The following is an 18,194-nucleotide window of genomic DNA, read 5'->3' as shown; positions in this document are numbered from 1 at the left end:
ACATCCAATAACCAGTTTCAAAATAAGATTTTTTTTTTTCAACATTTTGCTATGTTGTGTCATCTCTGTTGTTTTTGCATAAAATATTTTTATTTCTGCACACAGAAAAGTGCATTTTGTATGTCTCACAAAAGAAGCCTGAAATTAAAGGAAAATGTTACATTTAGAAGCCTTCATAATGGAATTCATATACCAGAAATTTAACATACAGAAAAGCCTGTTCATTCAGACATCAATAAGAGCAATCCTACTCACTCGTTTGGGCTGTGTTTTGTCTTCTCAAAGAAATGAGCATGAAAGACACATGAAGGGAAAGGCAATGCTTAGTCGGTTAGCTCGGGAGCAAAGGACAGTCGTGTCTCATGATATAATATTAGCAGGACATGAAATATCTAAACCATGCTATTTCATGCCTGTCTACACATGCACTTTACTTCAGAAACGTCCCATGTTGACATTCTGGATAAGATTTCAAGGATCTGTTTTACAGCTGGGAAAATGCTTCATATCGTTTGAAAAAGACTGCTCAGGAAAATGGATGTCTGAATCTTAGTGAGTAAATGACATTGCACAGTGCTCAGAGCAGAAGGAAAGCGATCAATGTAGATCATAAACAGAATACAATACAGTAATCCATTGCCATTACCAGCAAATGGGCACTGCAATGGAGGTCTTTGCGAACTGAGACATGAATTGATTCAGTTTGCCAAGCAACCTGGATGAATGCAAAGAGAATGACTACATAATGTCTTACCGATGTGGCGAGCATGGATATATTCCCTTGGCAAGTAAATATGTGTATAGATATGCTCACAGATGACTTTATTGAGAGGACTCAATCACATGGATACAGGCTGTAACTAAGTACACCACATATACACACACTCATCGGGCAGCCCCAATAGAAAATACCTAGCAAGCTTTGGCAAAACCTAATTCCTAGTCTGTCACACTCCCAACATCTGGATCTGTAAAGAAAATTAACAGCCTGGCTATTCCACTGCCATTTAACCTGCAAGCAATTGAGCCATGTGTTGAAAAGTTTTCTTGGATCCTCACAGGCTTGCCTGGAAACGAGCCTACATGTCATAAATCAGGCAACTCCCTCTACTGAGGGTCTTGTGGTTTGTTTGTTTTTTTTTCTTTTTTCCCCCCAGATAGTTTACATAAATGCAGAGAGTTCTATAGCAACTTCAGAGAGTGACCTGCTGTGTAAAAAGCATACTTTTCAGTATACCATATATCAGTATATCCTTACATAGTGAAAATTATTTGTTGCATTTCAAGCGTGTAGAATTATACAGATTTCTTTGTAATATTAAATGCTTATTCAATCACTAGATTATAGTGGTTTAGCCTAGTATTAGCTCTAATTTTTGGGATATTATTTTTAAATAAAATCCATAGTTAACCAAAACTAAATCTCATTTTGTTACTTGGTAGAGCTGTCCGGTGATTTTACTCTTAGAGCTCTATCCTTAGGATACTGTGGACAGCTATTAAATAATTCATCAAAACAAGAGAGGAGTAGGTAATAGAGCTGAGGCCTAAAGTAACTCAATCAGAGCTGGCTGGCTGACGTTTCCACCCATGCCCTCAGAACTCACACAATGGATACGCCAACTACTCTCTGAGGTCAAAGGCTGTTTGTTGACCACAAACCACATAAAATTGGTTGCTCTGTAGCCAAGGCCATGGGAACACCACAGCGGTGGTCAGTGCAAGAATCGAAACTGCTATGTAATCATGTTACACTTACAAGCGGCCACCTACATATGAACAGAATGAATATGTTTTCACACAAACCTACTTTTATGTTTGAATGAGGTCATGTGAGGAAAAAAAGAAATTGTCTCTCACTGGTAAAACATTACAGGGGAACGTGACATTAACAGTAATTTTCCTCTGACATAATAAAGAGCTCAAAGACAGAAAGTAACCACACTTTCCTGTCAGTTTCCTTTGGCAGCTTTCACAAGTAGACCAGAACATGTGAATCACACACAATCAGGGTTACAGGTGTTTTCTTCAGTCTTGCATAACATGTTCTGTACATCCACATGCATGGTGTACAAATGTCAAAACTGTTCAATCATCATTAAACTAAAATGTAGCCATTGGCATTATTTTTTTCCATTCCTTTGCATCTTTATCTCAAAACTTCTTAACCCTGCAACATTTTTCTTTTTCATTTTTTTTTTTTTTACAGTCCTGACTATAATGTCAACTGCTTTTCCGTGTGAGCCTGTGGTCTTCAGGTTAACTAGCTGGTCAATATGCAATTTGCAACAAATTTGAATTTGGTCAATTACAGTGTTATCTTTGTACATCAGAAACTTTCTAATAAAAATTGTAACATTTGTTTTGAGCAACAGACACATGTTTCGAAAGCACCACATTTTCACAGCGCGCTCAAACTAACGGAATAACTTGCTGAATGTCTACTCAGAGTTGTGTTTCAGACCGTTCCAAACCACAGCTTAAAACACAGCATGAGTTAAACAGTATTATTTTTCCGTGATAAGTGTTTTTCATGTTAATAGAAAAAAAATGTGCCCTACTGTAGCACAAGCTATAGCCAGACATGAAGTCTGTTAGTATTATTCCCTAATAAAAATAAATAAAAATTACTATCCATTTTCTTAACCACTTATTTACTTCGGGGTTGGGCAGCGGTGGGGTCAACTTTGACTCATCAGTTGACCAAATAAAACTGTGTTTGGACTGTGGGAGGAAGCTAGAGTACCTGGAGAGAAAAGACAAAAGATCCTGGCAGCTGGTTAATTCAAAACCAGGACACCTTTTGCTGTGAGGCACGAGTGCTATCCACTACATCACCGTGCAGCTAAAATAGTTTTCATCATCATGTACAGTACTGTGCAAAAGTTTTAGGCAGGTGTGGAAAAAAGGCTGTAAACAAAGAATGCTTTAAAAAATATAAATGACTGTTTATTGGCCCCAAATGTATTCTGCAGCAGGACAATGACCCCAAACATACAGTCATTAAGAACTGTCAGCGTAAAGAAGAACAAGAAGTACTGGAAGTGATTGTATGGCCCCCACAGAGCCCTGATCTCAACATCATCAAGTGTGTCTGGGATTACATGAAGGGACAGAAGGATGTGAGGAAGCCTACATCCACAGAAGATTTGTGGTTAGTTCTTCAAGACGCTTGGAACAACCTACCAGCCGAGTTCCTTCAAAAACATCATGCAAATGTACCTAGAAGAACTGATGCTGTTTTGAAAGCAAAGGGTGGTTACACGAAATATTGATTTGATTTAGATTTCTCTTTTGTTCATTCACTGCATTTTGTTGATTGATGAAAATAAATGATGAACACTTCCATTGTTGAAAGCATTTTTTGTTTACAGCATTTTCTCACCTGCCTAAAACACTTGAACAGTACTGTATATATAACATCCAAACACATAATAACATGTACAGGACAAACTATTAATGAAAACTTCAGCACTCAAAATTACGGATATAGCCTTTCACTTGAAGTGGGATCATTGTTTGTTTAAACATTGTTTATTTGAAAAATCTATGTGAAACTGATCACTGCTTACTTTGTTAATATTTTGACATTATTTTCTTCAGTTTCCTTCCAGTTTCCTTTAGCTTCTGCTATTATTTCCAGAAGTGATTTGATTTGGGTATTGATGTAGTGTGAATTACTTTGGTTATAATTGAAGTGTATATTGGTCGGTGTGTAAGATGACCGTTTTTAATCAATTTCCTACATTCATCATTCAGTCAAGGTAGAGTGATCCCATTTCTTTCATTCTGACTCCACTCTGACTAACACAAATCACTTTATGATTTTTTTTTTGCAATAAATAAATAACAGAACATAACAAATGCATGCTTTGTTACAGCTTTGGAAAAAAGGGAAAGCAGGCTGGAAAGCAAGAAAGAAACAGTTGTATGGTGCGGATTTACAGTTTTTCTGTAGCCTGCTTGTTGAAGTGTAGCACACCAAAAGTAATGAATTACAACAAAGGAACTTTTAAGCTGTCTGTGTTGTTAATAAACATATTACATGTGAGAAAAGATCATTGATGCAAAGTGACAGAGACAGCGAAACGAAACCCAAGTGTCCGCGGCAGAGAGAGACTAAGAGTAGAAAAAGACCACAATCAATTAGTCTAGCTTTACAATAGCCGGAAATCTCATATTGGGGTCACATGCATTCCTTATCAGCAAGTGCATTTTCACATGCCAGATAATCCTCTAATGATTAATGGAGTCTAATGAATAATGGTGTGGTGGAAGAGTGTTATTTTTGCATGATGGCAGTTAGTAGCAGACACAGTTAACCTACAAAGTGTACATCGCACTTGAGGGCACTTTCTCAAGTCCTCCCACACATGTTGAAGGATAATAAGGAACCTCTAGTACAATTAATCTAGCTTCTCATAGATTTAAGTCTTGCAGTGCATTTTAACCAAATTCAGTGAATTTCAAATGAACTTAATGACAGCGTGTGCCTGTAAGTAGCAGGTTAATGCCGTAAAATATCTATTCATATTCAGTTTAGTGATGTGAGAATTCCTCTTTGGCAACTCTAAGCAATATGAGTAATAATAACCTATGCAAGCAGCCATTGCTAATACTTCACCTGCACATTTATTGGCAGGCAGTGCAGCAATGCATTGTGGGGCTGCGGTGATTAGAAGTATTCTTCCCCATCCTCCGCTTCAAGCAGGTGTTTTTGTGGGTAAACTAGCACTGGTGGACATGCCACTCTAATTTCATTGACAGGTTTATGACCTTTTATGTGTCCCAGCTGCCATGTTTATGATGGGCTGACTGTGCGTTCATGTTCAACAACATTAAACATGCATAAGCTAGACACGGTGGGCCACCACACAGAAAAGAATACCTTCTCCTAGAGCCCTGAAAATCTAATATCTCTTTTGGGGGAAACATGGATTCAATGGGCACCATAAAAACAAGCAGAAATGTAAATACAGAATGATAGAAAGACAGCTACAATCCCCTTGGATTACAAACATGGAACAACTTCATATCTAATTCAACTTAAGGTCTAGTTGTCATCCATCCATCCATCCTCTTCGACTTATCCTTATCAGGGTCACAGTGGGGCTGGAGCCTGTCCCAGCTACCATGGGGCTAGAGCCAGGGTACACCCTGGACAGGTCCCCAGTTTGACACTGAGCTAACACAGACAGCCCTGTGTCAAATTCTAAATTGCCCACAGAATCACCAATGAATTTAACCTACCCCAAATAACTACATGTCTTTGGACTGTGGGAGAAGCCAGAGTACCCAAGGAGAACACAAACATATGAAGAACATGCAAAGTCCACACAGAAAAGCCCCGGACGTGGAGTTGAACTCTGGACCTTCTTGCTGTGAGTCCACAGCAAGACCCAGGTCTAATTGTACTGTTAGTTATGGTTGCTTAGTAATGGCGCTATGTAAATAATCTTGCCTTTCCACCTAGACTAGAACTGGTCATTGAATGGCCACATCTGGCCCTTTGGTTGTCCCTGACCAGCCTTCATGAGATCAACAGGAAATTAGAAGCCTTTTATTAATTTGGGCTGTTTTGGTGATTTTGCGAAAAAAAAAAATACAACATTGTTGCTTTTATTTCCAATGCGACTGCTATTAATTTTTCATTTTGTTTTTTATTTATCTATTAAAAAATGTATATATGTGTGTAAAAGCAAATGTAGCTTCACTGTAAATGAATTGGAACAGATGTTTGTAAGAGATGAGAGTTTGCTAGCCTCGAAAAATGTCAGGTCACATTAAAAAAAAAATAAAGATTGATGCAAAATGCAGAGCTATTAACAAGACATGGAGTTTAAAATATTTATGGGGCAGATGTGTTTCAGGATTACAATTTGAATCATCATGATTTGACTTGACCGATGGCGAGTGGACATCTGAAGCTTTGCTAGCAAAACTGCAAAAGCAACAAGGACTTTTTACCAGGCTTTACACATCTAGTGATGGAGGAGTCAGAAGCAAGTCTGTGCTCCCCCCCACCCCAAAAAATCACAAAAACATTTTGTGAACAAAGAATGTTTGATGGACTCTAATATCAGAAAGGAAGCAATTGAGAATGTACTCCTCTCTATGTGAATCGCAACGAGAGGAATTCAAGGACATAATGTTACTATCACAGAGGTAAAATGATACAGTTACCTCTGTACCTGTAATAAGAAAAAGTTATGGAGAATCTGGCAGTAATGTGCTCAATGAGAATGACTGTGTTTTGTTCATTGGAGTAACTGCATGGGACACACTGAAAGGAAAAAATATTAAAACTTCAAATGAGCTGCAAGTGATGTTATCCAGCAAATTGTAATTCAGACAGTTTACAGACAGTTTGTTGGACTTTTGATTGAGCATGAGACTGAACATGGTGACACAGGCTACCATGCAGCTTTCAGGTAACTCAAACTGGGCAAAATGCTAGAATATGGGACTTGAAAGTAGAAATTTCACAGTTTTGTGAAGAGAAAATAAAAGAATTCTAGAGCTCTCAGATGCAGATCTTGGTGTTTATATGACTGCTCTTCACATTTCCACCTTAGACATCGAACCCGACTTTAAGACGCTTCTTCAAGCCCAAAACAGATTACATTTCTCTTACTGAACAATGATAATAAAGTAACTGAACAACTGTAGATGAAATAATTACACCACAAGCAAAAGAGCACTTTTTAGGAAGTTTTAAAGTTTGCAAAAAAAGAAGCATATTTTGTTCACAACTGCTTTTGGGAATATATAGTGATAGTGATTGTGGCAGGGCGTGGGCTTTGGCGCAGCTACGGGGGAGTCGGACACACCTGAGCGGCATCAGCAATCACGCCTCGCCGGCTTAAAAGGAATGAACTGGGTTGTTGTTGGTGTATGTGTGGCTGGCAGCTGAAAAGCTGCAGCCGAATGTAAAAAGAACGACAACTGGAATAAATAAAGTGTGTTGAAAAGTGTGACAATATGGTCGGGTATGGTAAATGGCCTGTATTTATATAGTGCTTTCTAGTCCCTAAGGACCCCAAAGCGCTTTACATATCCAGTCATTCACCCATTCACACACACATTCACACACTGGCGATGGCAAGCTATGTTGTAGCCACAGCCACCCTGGGGCGCACTGACAGAGGCGAGGGTATGCCACGCGTCGTTTACAGTGATAAAGTGTTGGCATTTTTACTAAGCCTATTTTGCCTTTTCAGTGCCAAATTGTAACATCTGCTCTTACCAGCAGTAGTTTATAAAAGAATCAAAATTAATATTGAGCAGAACTGAGTTCAGTTGATTGCTGCAGCACTCCACAGTAGTCCCAGTTTCTCATGTGCCCCCTTTGACAACATTAATTACGTCCTCCTAACCTAGATCATGCAAAGGGAAAGCTGTTGGACTTGTGGCAAGAGAAGTCCAACAGCATGTCAGGTAGGTGTTGTTAATTTTACTGTTAGTGGAATTTCTAGCAAAGAATAGGAGCTGTACTTGTACCTTAAGTACATTTGAATAGATCTCAGAAAGACGAGCAAAACAAAGAGGGGAGGCAGAGAGCCCAATGATTTATAGACTATTGTTTGGAGAGTATTTGGCATCAGTCTTCACCAGGGTTTTCTGACCCTCCGAGTCCCAAATCTTTCTTTCTTTTGTTAAGAACTACATACAAATAAAACAGTTCATATTTATGATTGAAGAGAAAAATAGCCAAATGTACTATTTGCATTCTTGAGAAGGATCTGAATCCAGTTACCATCTTAAATTTCTTGCATCACTTACTTTACTTATAAGCAGCAATATATTTGTAGTTTTTTTTTGTTGTTGTTGTTTTATTAACACAGCTGTCAGTTCACAATGAGAAACAGTATCACGCAGTGGGAAGATTAGAGAGACAGAAAGAGAAGAACACAAAAGAAGAAAACAGGATATCTAAACTGAAAGGAAAAAAAAATAAGAGAGGAGGAATCAGTATCACAAGCCTTAAAATGTGTGTCAGGATCAGTTTCAGACTAAGGATATGAATAGAGCTGCACCATGTCTGGCATTCTCATGAAGATGCTCATGCTTACACTGTTCTGTCTTTTTCAAACAGTGAATACAATTTGGTCATATGTAGGCGAAATGCACAGTTTTGTCTTATAGATGCATGAGCCGGCACGTTGCAAGCATGCAACAGCCCAGGTCCTACTTAAGAACAGGTGACTGAACAATGCTCTATTTAACATAACCCCTGTGAACCTCATTGTGCCCTGTACATGTTATTTGTAAAAAATTACATTTTGAAAACTCACATGACCACTGGATGGGTAGGCACATCACTTTTTCTCATTAAAATCCATTTCATATTTTTTAATATATATTATTAATTCATGTGTTCCACGCCACATGGGAAATAATAAATGAATAGGGGTAAGAGATGCACAGCTGCCACTAAAGCTCATGTCTTCACATTTTCAAAGAAATCTGTACCGGGTTTAAGACTTTGTTTAAAGGAAAAATACAGCTGACAGTACCAACATACAAATGTTAAAAATGGAGATGTTGTCTATTTTATTTATGATGTGTGAGGCCTCGGAGCTTTGGAGATGATTTTTATTAATCCAGTCTACCAGATTAATAGAATTTTGTTCTGATGCAAGTGTGTGAAGAGAGAGTGTTGCGTATTACGTATCTCATTTTTTTGGTTACTTAAGGAAGCATCCAAGCCAAACTGCAAAATTACTGAAAGCTGTGGTTCAGCTAAGGGTGCACGAAATCAAAGTTTTCACACAAAACTTCAATTTTTTCATTCAACTCTGTAAGTAAAAAGCTGAATATGCTGTAGGGTTTTGTTTGTCCTTTCATTATAAAATATTTCGTCAACTAACGGGAGTAGAAAACAAAGTGGCAAGAGAGCAGTGTTACTAGAAAATGAATCCAAATGTGGTGGAAGATGGTGCATTTTAATAAACACACAGTCATAAACAGTGAAGTCTCAAGACATTTTATGGTTAAATTTTATCTTCTTAGTCACTGCAGCCAAGGTAATCATTACTCAACTCCATCAAGACAGCTGGGATGCTGTTCAACTCTGTTTAAACAGGTGAACAAGGTGTCATTGTTCTGTATCCTCTTATATTTGAAACATATTTTAGATCTTCAGTATCACAGTTCTATGAGGAACCAGTTGAAAGCATATCATAGAGGAAGCAAACAGACACCGAGAGACTTGCATTGCAGCGGAATAACAGCAGTGACGTGCAAAGCAGGCTGTCTTCAGAGCAGAAGAAAAGAGGTGGAGCAAGAGGTGGAGAGATGCTTTAAGCTGATTTATATCAAATGGTAATAAACTGGGCATGAACCCCCCTCGCCCCCTCTACCGCCTGTTTAATATGCGAATATGCAGAGCATCCCACTCCTGACAGCTCCCCATTAATAAAAGCATGGCTGGAAGCACAGGTAGCTATAGCTCATCTATATGAAAATACATGATGATGGTTTTACACAAAGTCATCTTTTAGAATGGAGCCCATGTGCCAAAGCAGGGCTGATACGGAGAAGTACACACAGTCATAACTCTACATATGTCTTTAGTTCGTTTCTGGAATTCCGTCGAGTGGAATCAAATCACAATGGCACCCATGCATGACAGAGGTGTGGGGAGGATTACAATTTCCTAGGAGAGTGGACATCCGTTGCAAACAGTTTTTGTTAACATGGTGCCAGGCCATATGGTACGCTGCCATGAAGCCCTTCTAATCACTGAAACAATTATCTTTATGCACTGGTGATGGATGTCTTTGTACTCTTAATTGTTCCATATTTTACACAGCTTGACCAATAATTTCAAACATGCGGTAACTTAAAACCTATGGGACATCCTTTTTCATTGAAAATCATCACAAACTGTGACTCTGGGATAATTTTTTGTCATAAATCATCATATCACTTTAACAATAGTATTTGAGATGAGGAATCATTCTTCAATATATAATATATATTTATATACACACACACACACACACACACACACACACACATATATATATATATATAGACTGTTCCTGTGAGTATTTTTTCTTCCCTTGATATTGGGACCATATATATCAAATAAAGATGCATTTCCATATTTCGATAAATCTGATATATATTACCTCTGTCCGTTTTCTCCCAGCAGACGCCCCCATAAGGAGAAGCGAACAAGGGAAAAAAGACAGAAACACAAGGAGGCACCAGACCTGGTATGTCCAGCCCCTGGAGGCCCTAGTAATACCTACTCTTAGTCCATGTATTTTACATGAACAATCCTCAGAGGGCACAAAGAATAGGAATCTTACACTATTTAAATACAGGATTTGGGACATCAAAGCCAGGCTGATATTGGAATAACAGAAATAATTAGGGGTATGGAAGTTGCAGAAATAGCCACATTTCCATAAGATGATAATTAGTCCCAGGGCTAGCTAGGTCAGGAAAAAGCATGTTTGTTGAAGCTTTGTATTAGATGGAGGCCTAGAGCTGGAATTCCAGGTAATTACAGGAAACTGAAACACTGCAGCCGAAATACTGATTGAAAATTAAGTTTCATTTCATTTCATTTTAGTGCTATGTCCTGAATTCATAATTGAAAAAAAAAATTTCATTTTATATAATGAACTGAAGCTGAATGAGCAGCTGGTATACAAAGAAATCAGACTTCAGTTAAGCTGATTTCATTGTAGGTGCTTTTCTGTTAGTGAAGTGGAAAATATGATAGGACATTTGAAGCGGCGCTTCACAATAACTAAGGGCATGGATCGTTCTTTTGATGACTCTTAGCAGTTACAAAGGCTTGTAATACATGCATACATCACACGTTGCTGTGTGAATCATTTGCAAGATGAAAAAAACTGAAACCTCAATTAGCCTAGATTTTGAATCGGATGAGATAAGGGCACAGGTCTGCTGCCGCACTTCTCTCTGTGTGTAGTCATTTGGTTTGTCTTGTTCCATTTCCACTTATGGGTAAACAGGGAGGGAGTAAAATCATTTTATTTTCTCCTGCTGAGAGGGATGTTAAGAGGGGCCAGAGAGTCTGTCTCCTTATCTAATAACCCTGCCACAAGCTTGCCAACACAGGAGAATCCTGGCAATGAGCAGGGAGGGAGTCACAGAGCCATTTAGAATCCAAGCTTGGCTCAGTAAGTGAAATCCACACTGCTACTGGAAGAGTGATACTGGTAGCTACAAGTCTCCCCCCACTTCCTCGGTGGAAGCAGATCTGATACATCTGGCAGCATCTATGTGTCTTTTCATATTCAATTGCTAAACATAGTTTAAATCACAGGGCTTTGCTTTAATACGCAGTCAGTACATGCCATGAAATTTGATTCATTTAAATCTCTCCCCAGGGACTTATTGCAGCCCTAAATAAATCAAAAAGAAAGTTTAGCCAAAGGAAAAATGGAAAGCAAACCTTTTTCTTGTTTGACTATTGTTTAAGTATTTCATACCTAATGCTTGTACCTTGTAAAATCTTGAATTTCCAATCCTCCACTCACTTATATCATTTAAGTGCATTGATGTAAAACAATGTTTTATTGGCTTAATAATGGTTAATGGGACTGGAGTCTGCAGGCACATTAGGTGCTTCATGGCCCTGCACAGTGGTGCTCTAAGCTAAATGCTAACTTCTACATACCGATCACATCCATGAAGCTAAGTATGTGTAATTAAACCTCACTACCATCTGAATGTAGCGTATTAGCCAACAGTTGATCACTTCTAGACACAAAGCATGAGTCAACAGGAATGACTTGTTTTGAAAAATCAGACCATGAATATATAACTGCATAAAAACTGAAGCTGTCATCAAAAATATTACAATTAAGCTTAAGAGTGGCATAAAAGTTGTAAATTTAGTGATGAATTGACCCAAAATTATTGTGCCTTTTTACTCAAAACTGCAAAAATACAACTAAACGTTGTGGCTCAAGTAGAAAAGTTAGGAGATCAGTAAAGTCAGATGGAAACATTGGTTCCTAAAGTTTTCTGTGACTTAGAGATATATTAATTAGTGTAACTACAAAAAAGGATCCTTGAGGTCCTAACAAAAAAAATGCCACCTTCCCATAAACGGCTGTAAAAATATTATATAGTGATATTTTTTCCACTTTAAATGACACAGTCTTTTAAAACTACTCCAGCCTGAAATATAAATATCAAATATTAATTCAATTTTTTGCATTTTAACCCTTGAAAGAAGAGGGACTCCAGCTGATGTGGAGCAGAGGTTGCAAATAGACAGACTGTGGTCTTTGCATGTAAGCTTCCCACATGGTGCTGCCAGCTCTTCTGTCCATGCAAAGTCACACTGCCCTTACATTTGCTGATGAGAGGGGCTTGCAGCAGCACCCTGCAGATTTGAATTGATTAATTTTTTGACCTGTAAACACCATCCAAAATGAGCACCCCTACTTAAGCCTGCAGTTCCTCTGTGTCCACATAAGCCACCGAGTGTTTCCCATGCAGGTTTGTCAGGGCCACAATTTATTGCAGGATTTCATCCATCAGCAGCAGTGCATAGTGGTGGCATGGTGCGTAGGTCTGGGATCAGACCTCTGGCTGCTGGGACATAGCAGAGCCTTGCAGTCTTTGTGGGAGCCAAAAATGTGGTGATGGAGAAGTCGTTCAGAAGAGCCAGAATTGGATTCCAGTCTCTCTCTACCTCTGAGGTCTCCTCCATGTTAGCCTTCACACTCATAGTGCACGGTCATTTCCAGAGCCTCCAGTGAACTTTGAAGTCTTGCCATCTCCAAAATGACTGCTCATACTTCTAACCATGGCTGCAGTACATCTGCATAAACTACTTGAGATAGAACCAAAATAAAGTCAGTTGGTTGTTGCTGCTGAGATATCTTTGAAGTTCTGAAAGATTACTCATCATTTATTATTACTGAATTAGTTTAGAACACAGAGTATGGCCTTCAAAGACAAAAAAACGTTAAGGTGGACATCACACACACACACACACACACACACACACACACACACACACACACACACACAATTATCCAACATCAATAGCGGCACACACCATTTCAGCCGCAAGGCACCTTCCAAAAAACAGGAAAAAGTGTAAAATTTTGCTGCATGCTTTTAACTGTAAAAAGTAATGCCACCTGCTGGACAAATCTAATAATTAAACATTGAAAGCGAGCAGTCCAACATTAAATCTTAACATAAAGGAATGTATTAGTTGATGTCAAGATAAATGTGGGATCAGAAATTATATCTTCAATGATGATGGGGCAATTTTTGCCCTTAGGATAAAATGTAGCGGTTTTTGCATAGCTTAGCCATTCTAAGCTAATTTAAGGAACTGAGACAATGATTCAAAAATTCTTATATATTTAACTTCTCTGACAAATATGAGCTATATTGAGCTATATTCATTCTGTGAGTAGGTTTTGGTTCTGGTTGATTTGTTTTAATAAATAGTGAATGTGATGATTTGTTTTCTGAACACAAATTTACACATTTTTACATCTCAGAATTTGTTCAATTTACTGCAATTTCGGGCCACTGGAAAACAACACTGTCATCAGTGCCATCATGTCCTGAACGACTGAAGCAGAAAGAGGCCAGGCTATTGGCATGCTGGATATTGGCATGCGTGTCTGAGCTGTTGCTGTAGCCTTTCATGTTCATGGGAGCTCCATGTATGATCCAATTACTCTCAGTGGAATCTCACTGGATAGAATTACTGAGATGAGGTTCTCCAACCTGGAGTCGCACCATTTTTATGTTAGTATCCATGTCCTGTGCCTGTTACCCTCCCCCTCACTGCCAAAGTGGCACAGACCCAGAAAGCCATGAGCCATTCAAAATTCAGGCATCAGGTAACAGTTCAAAATATACAAATATACTGGAATGTAAGGCTCTCACGCACACTGTATTGGTTTCAAAGATTTATTCTTCTTAGATCTCAGATTTTTTGATTTAACACAGGCACTGGATTCATTTACTTCATTTTTTTAGTTTTATTTTTCTGTGAAGTAACTTCTTTAAAATATTTTGAAGTTAATGACAAATTATACATTTTAATTACATTGTTTTATTAAAAATGAAATTAATAGGTCATGTGTTTGTTTTCTGCTTTCAGAGAACACATCTCACATCTCAGCTACAATACCTTAAGATTAGTCAGCAATCCATCAAACAACACTCAGAAAACTTTAACTATTGCCTGACAACATATGTGGTTTTGAGATTTTTAAGAATAAAAACAAAAAGAACAAAGTCCCCCAACTTTTCCTTCTGGTTTATCCAATGTTATAAACCTGCCATGGTGCGCCATTGTTGACTGAGGTCACAACACACTCTGTTCACTGTATCTTAACCAACTTTTCCGGTAATGCTGAAAAAGTATAAAGTATAAAAGGGAAAGCTAAAGCCTATGACAGCTGTGCACACAAATCACTATTTGTTTCAGAAAGTAAGAACATAATTAACAGTTTCTAAGTGTAAATCCTCACTTGAGACATCTATCTTTATGCTGCGTGACAAAAAAAACCAACTACTTAACCTCCAAGTTAAAGGTTTTTAAGGCAACGCAAAGCAGGTTTAATCACACAGCACATTTTCATGTACAAGACAACTCAAAGTGCTTTGCATTAAAATCATTACATTAAAAGCAAAGAGCATTAAAAATAGATAGTGAGAAACTATCATCAGAATCCATACAGTGAGTTGCATATGACACAAACAGACGTCAATGGGAAATACATCATCACCACCATCAATGTCGCCACCGCCACCACAATTGCTATCACCACCAACACCCATCATCATCTCCATCACTGTCAGTGTACATACACAAAATAGAAATGTAAAAAAGTGAAAAGACAATCTCTCCATCTCAATTAAAAGAGGTAACAAATAAAAAAGTTTTAAGACCCGATTTTAAAGGACTAATATTTGGTTTAATATTTGGTTTCAGGTAATTTTTTACAGATATTAGGAGCATAAAAGCTAAATGCTGATTCTTCTTGTTTAGAATTTAAAGCAAACTTGACCCAGATGATCTTAGAAGTCCTGATGGTTCCTTTGGCATCAGCAGATCAGATATTTCAGGCCAGAACTATTCAGCACCAACACCAAAATTTTAAAATCAGTTCTTTGGAGCACATGAAGCTAGTATAGAGATCTAAGAACCAGAGTAATGTGTTCCCTTTTCTTAGTCTTTGTACGGACACGAGCAGCATTCTGAATAAGTTGCAGATGTCTTAATGATTTTTTTAGAGAGACCTGTAAAAACTGCATTACAGTAGTCAAGCCTATTGAAAACAAATGCATGAAGAAGTTTCTCTAAATCATGTTGAGCCATCAGTCCCCTTTTCTAGACACATCTTTCAAGTGATAAAAGCTATGTACCTATGGCTGTGGTCATGAATATGTAGCAATGTCTTCCATAATGTTTCCCATAAATATGAGATAATAATGTGGACATATATATATATTTTCAAAGAAAGAAAATTCTGTAGATTTTTGTACATTATTATTATAAGTGCATCAATTCTAATCTATCATGAGGATCCTTTCGTTTTTGTGTCATCTGTTCGTTTTCCATCTTTTGCTGTATTAAAACTCAATATTCATAAAGATCTCTGACTTCCGATGCCACAGTGACGTTCACATGATGAATGATAAAACAGACACTTGATGCACTTATTGCTCTGAGGATGGCCCCAGCTGCCTGGGAGACAGTGTCCCCTGGTGTCTATATTGTCTCATCTATGCTTGATCTCCAGCTTAAACAGAATTTTTTTTTTCCTGATAAGAAATCTTAAAAATATATTATTTAAGTATATTTTTAATCCCTGTTATTGCCAGTCATTCAGATTCATAAGAGCACATCACTAAAGCACCACTCGTGCTTCTGTTTTGAACTTAAATGACAAGAGAATAAAAAAGTTTATTTTCATGGCCAAAGTTTGACCAGAAAACGTTGACCTTTTTTGTGACAAGAACGCCAACAACAGAATCTATTATAGTAATGACAGTCAATAAATATCCATCATAAATGCAGACCAAGAAACACTGACTCAAACCTCAATTCAATACACCACTTTGTTTTTTTATAAAAAGATACACGGGTGAGATGTTGATGGTTTTGGCAACTGACCTGAGGCAAGAAGAGCTACAGGTTCCATCTATATATGACCTGTATGGTTATATATGTTTGACAGTGAAACTAGAAAGCGCCTCCCCCCCGGGCCCCCGAGTCCTACATCTCTCCTTACTGCACACCTGTTGCCCAACAGAGTCACAGTCATGGATCCCCAGCAGCCCTCTGGGCATGTGGAACTTTTGTGGATGGAGGAGGAGGCCAAGCCCTGGACATAACAAACTGCTGACTAAACACAATCTTTGTTACAGGATGGGTGCATGTGACATCACATCATCCCCTGGGGCTGTGTGGGATCTAGGGCAGACTCAAGCTCTTTGTGTGTCCAGAGCCAGAGCACCCTGTACACGCGTCCTGGATCATCCTGCCATGTCACCTCTATTGTCTACGGGTCTGGACGCATCCTGACATTCTCACACAGTGAGGTAGTGTGGGACAAACATTCCCCACTTGTCACGGTTCAGAGATTCACTTAAAAAGAGGGCGGGGGGGAGAAAGGAAGAAAGAAATTGTCCTGAGTCATATGAGCTGAATGAATTTAAACAGGTTATCATCACCATCTTGACTGGCAACTTGGAAAAACTGCTCCATAATTGTTACATAAACATTTCAGTTTTAACACTCAAGCCGTTTCAGATTATGCCAAAGAAAACTTTATTAATTTAAAACAAAATCAGGCTTTATAACATGATTTTTAAAATAATCTCTGACGACCAATTTATTGATCATTAATGTCATGTTCATCCACTCAGTTCTCCTACTGTGGTGCTTCTTTTGTCTGCTCTGAGTTTTACTGTACTTTTCAAAAAAGAAAAATTAAAGACAAAGAGAAAGAAAGTAACTTTCACATTTATGTGAATTACATTGAGTTCATTCAGTGACGCAGAACATGTAGACCACATTCAGCATACCCTATTAGTGGTGGGCAGGAATGTAATAAGAGGGACCATAAAAACTGGCACAGGTTCCCCTGATGCAACCCTTAGCTCTCCAGGCGCAACAGTACCTAGATAGATCTTCAGAGAAAAGAAAAACCACCACATCCCTTGCAGTCAGACATACTCGAGACACTCTCCTGACACCAATCATTTCCACATGGATGACCTATCGGTGTCCTATTTTCTTGAATCTGTTATTTCCATAATCCGGTGGGTGCCACAGCCTGCCTAGGGTTAACAGATGAGCCTGAGTGTGTGAGATGGCAGAGCTTTGTAGCCCCTAACGAACAGTGTGCGGTCTGATGAATGACATTTGGGCTACAACCACGTCACTTCTTCCATTAGCAAAGCTTGTCCCAACTCTGCCGTATTGAACCATGGCTTTCAGCTATTAGCCTGATGCATGACACAGTCAATTCCAGTTACGCTTTAATAAGTGAATATTTATCTTAGCCTTTCTCGAAAAAGGAAAGAACAGGCAAGAAATAAATGATGACAAAAGCACCAATATTGTTACCTTCTCTTCATGTATGCAAGCATGAGGTATATTTTGAGGTATATTTTCCTTTTTTATCTTCCCCATGAGCTCCTTTAGGCTACAGCTAGATCTGTACGTCACTTTCAAAAAAAGCTTATAATATATTATACTATACTCGTATATACACTATACTATATATTTACCTTTTACCATTAAGTAGGAGCAGAACTCAGGCTTGGTTGGCCAATTTTTTCATATTGGGAAAACTATTAATTCATGTTGGAGAAAAATTAAATACAGAGAGATATGCTTGGAAGAGATACATATTAGTAAACTACTATTAGGGTATTCAGTAAGAACAGTTCAAATGTCTTATTTCATTTAAAAAGATAAATTACAAAAACAATTAACTTGGTAAATCACAGTTGGGGGATAATTATTTGATCCCCTGCTGAATTTGAAAGTTTGCTCACTAAATTTTATTGTAGTTTTATTTTAATGGTGTGAGAAAGAATATAAACCAAAGGCCCAGAAAGAAAACACATTATATAACCATCATAAATTGATTTTGTATGTCGTTTAATAAAATAAGTATTTGATCCCCAAGCAAAACATTACATTTTCGACG

Source organism: Oreochromis niloticus, linkage group LG1 (genome assembly GCF_001858045.2).
Source record: "Oreochromis niloticus isolate F11D_XX linkage group LG1, O_niloticus_UMD_NMBU, whole genome shotgun sequence".
Classification (NCBI taxonomy): domain Eukaryota; kingdom Metazoa; phylum Chordata; class Actinopteri; order Cichliformes; family Cichlidae; genus Oreochromis; species Oreochromis niloticus.
The sequence above is the reverse complement of the archived record's forward strand: the minus strand, read 5'-3'. Positions refer to the sequence as shown.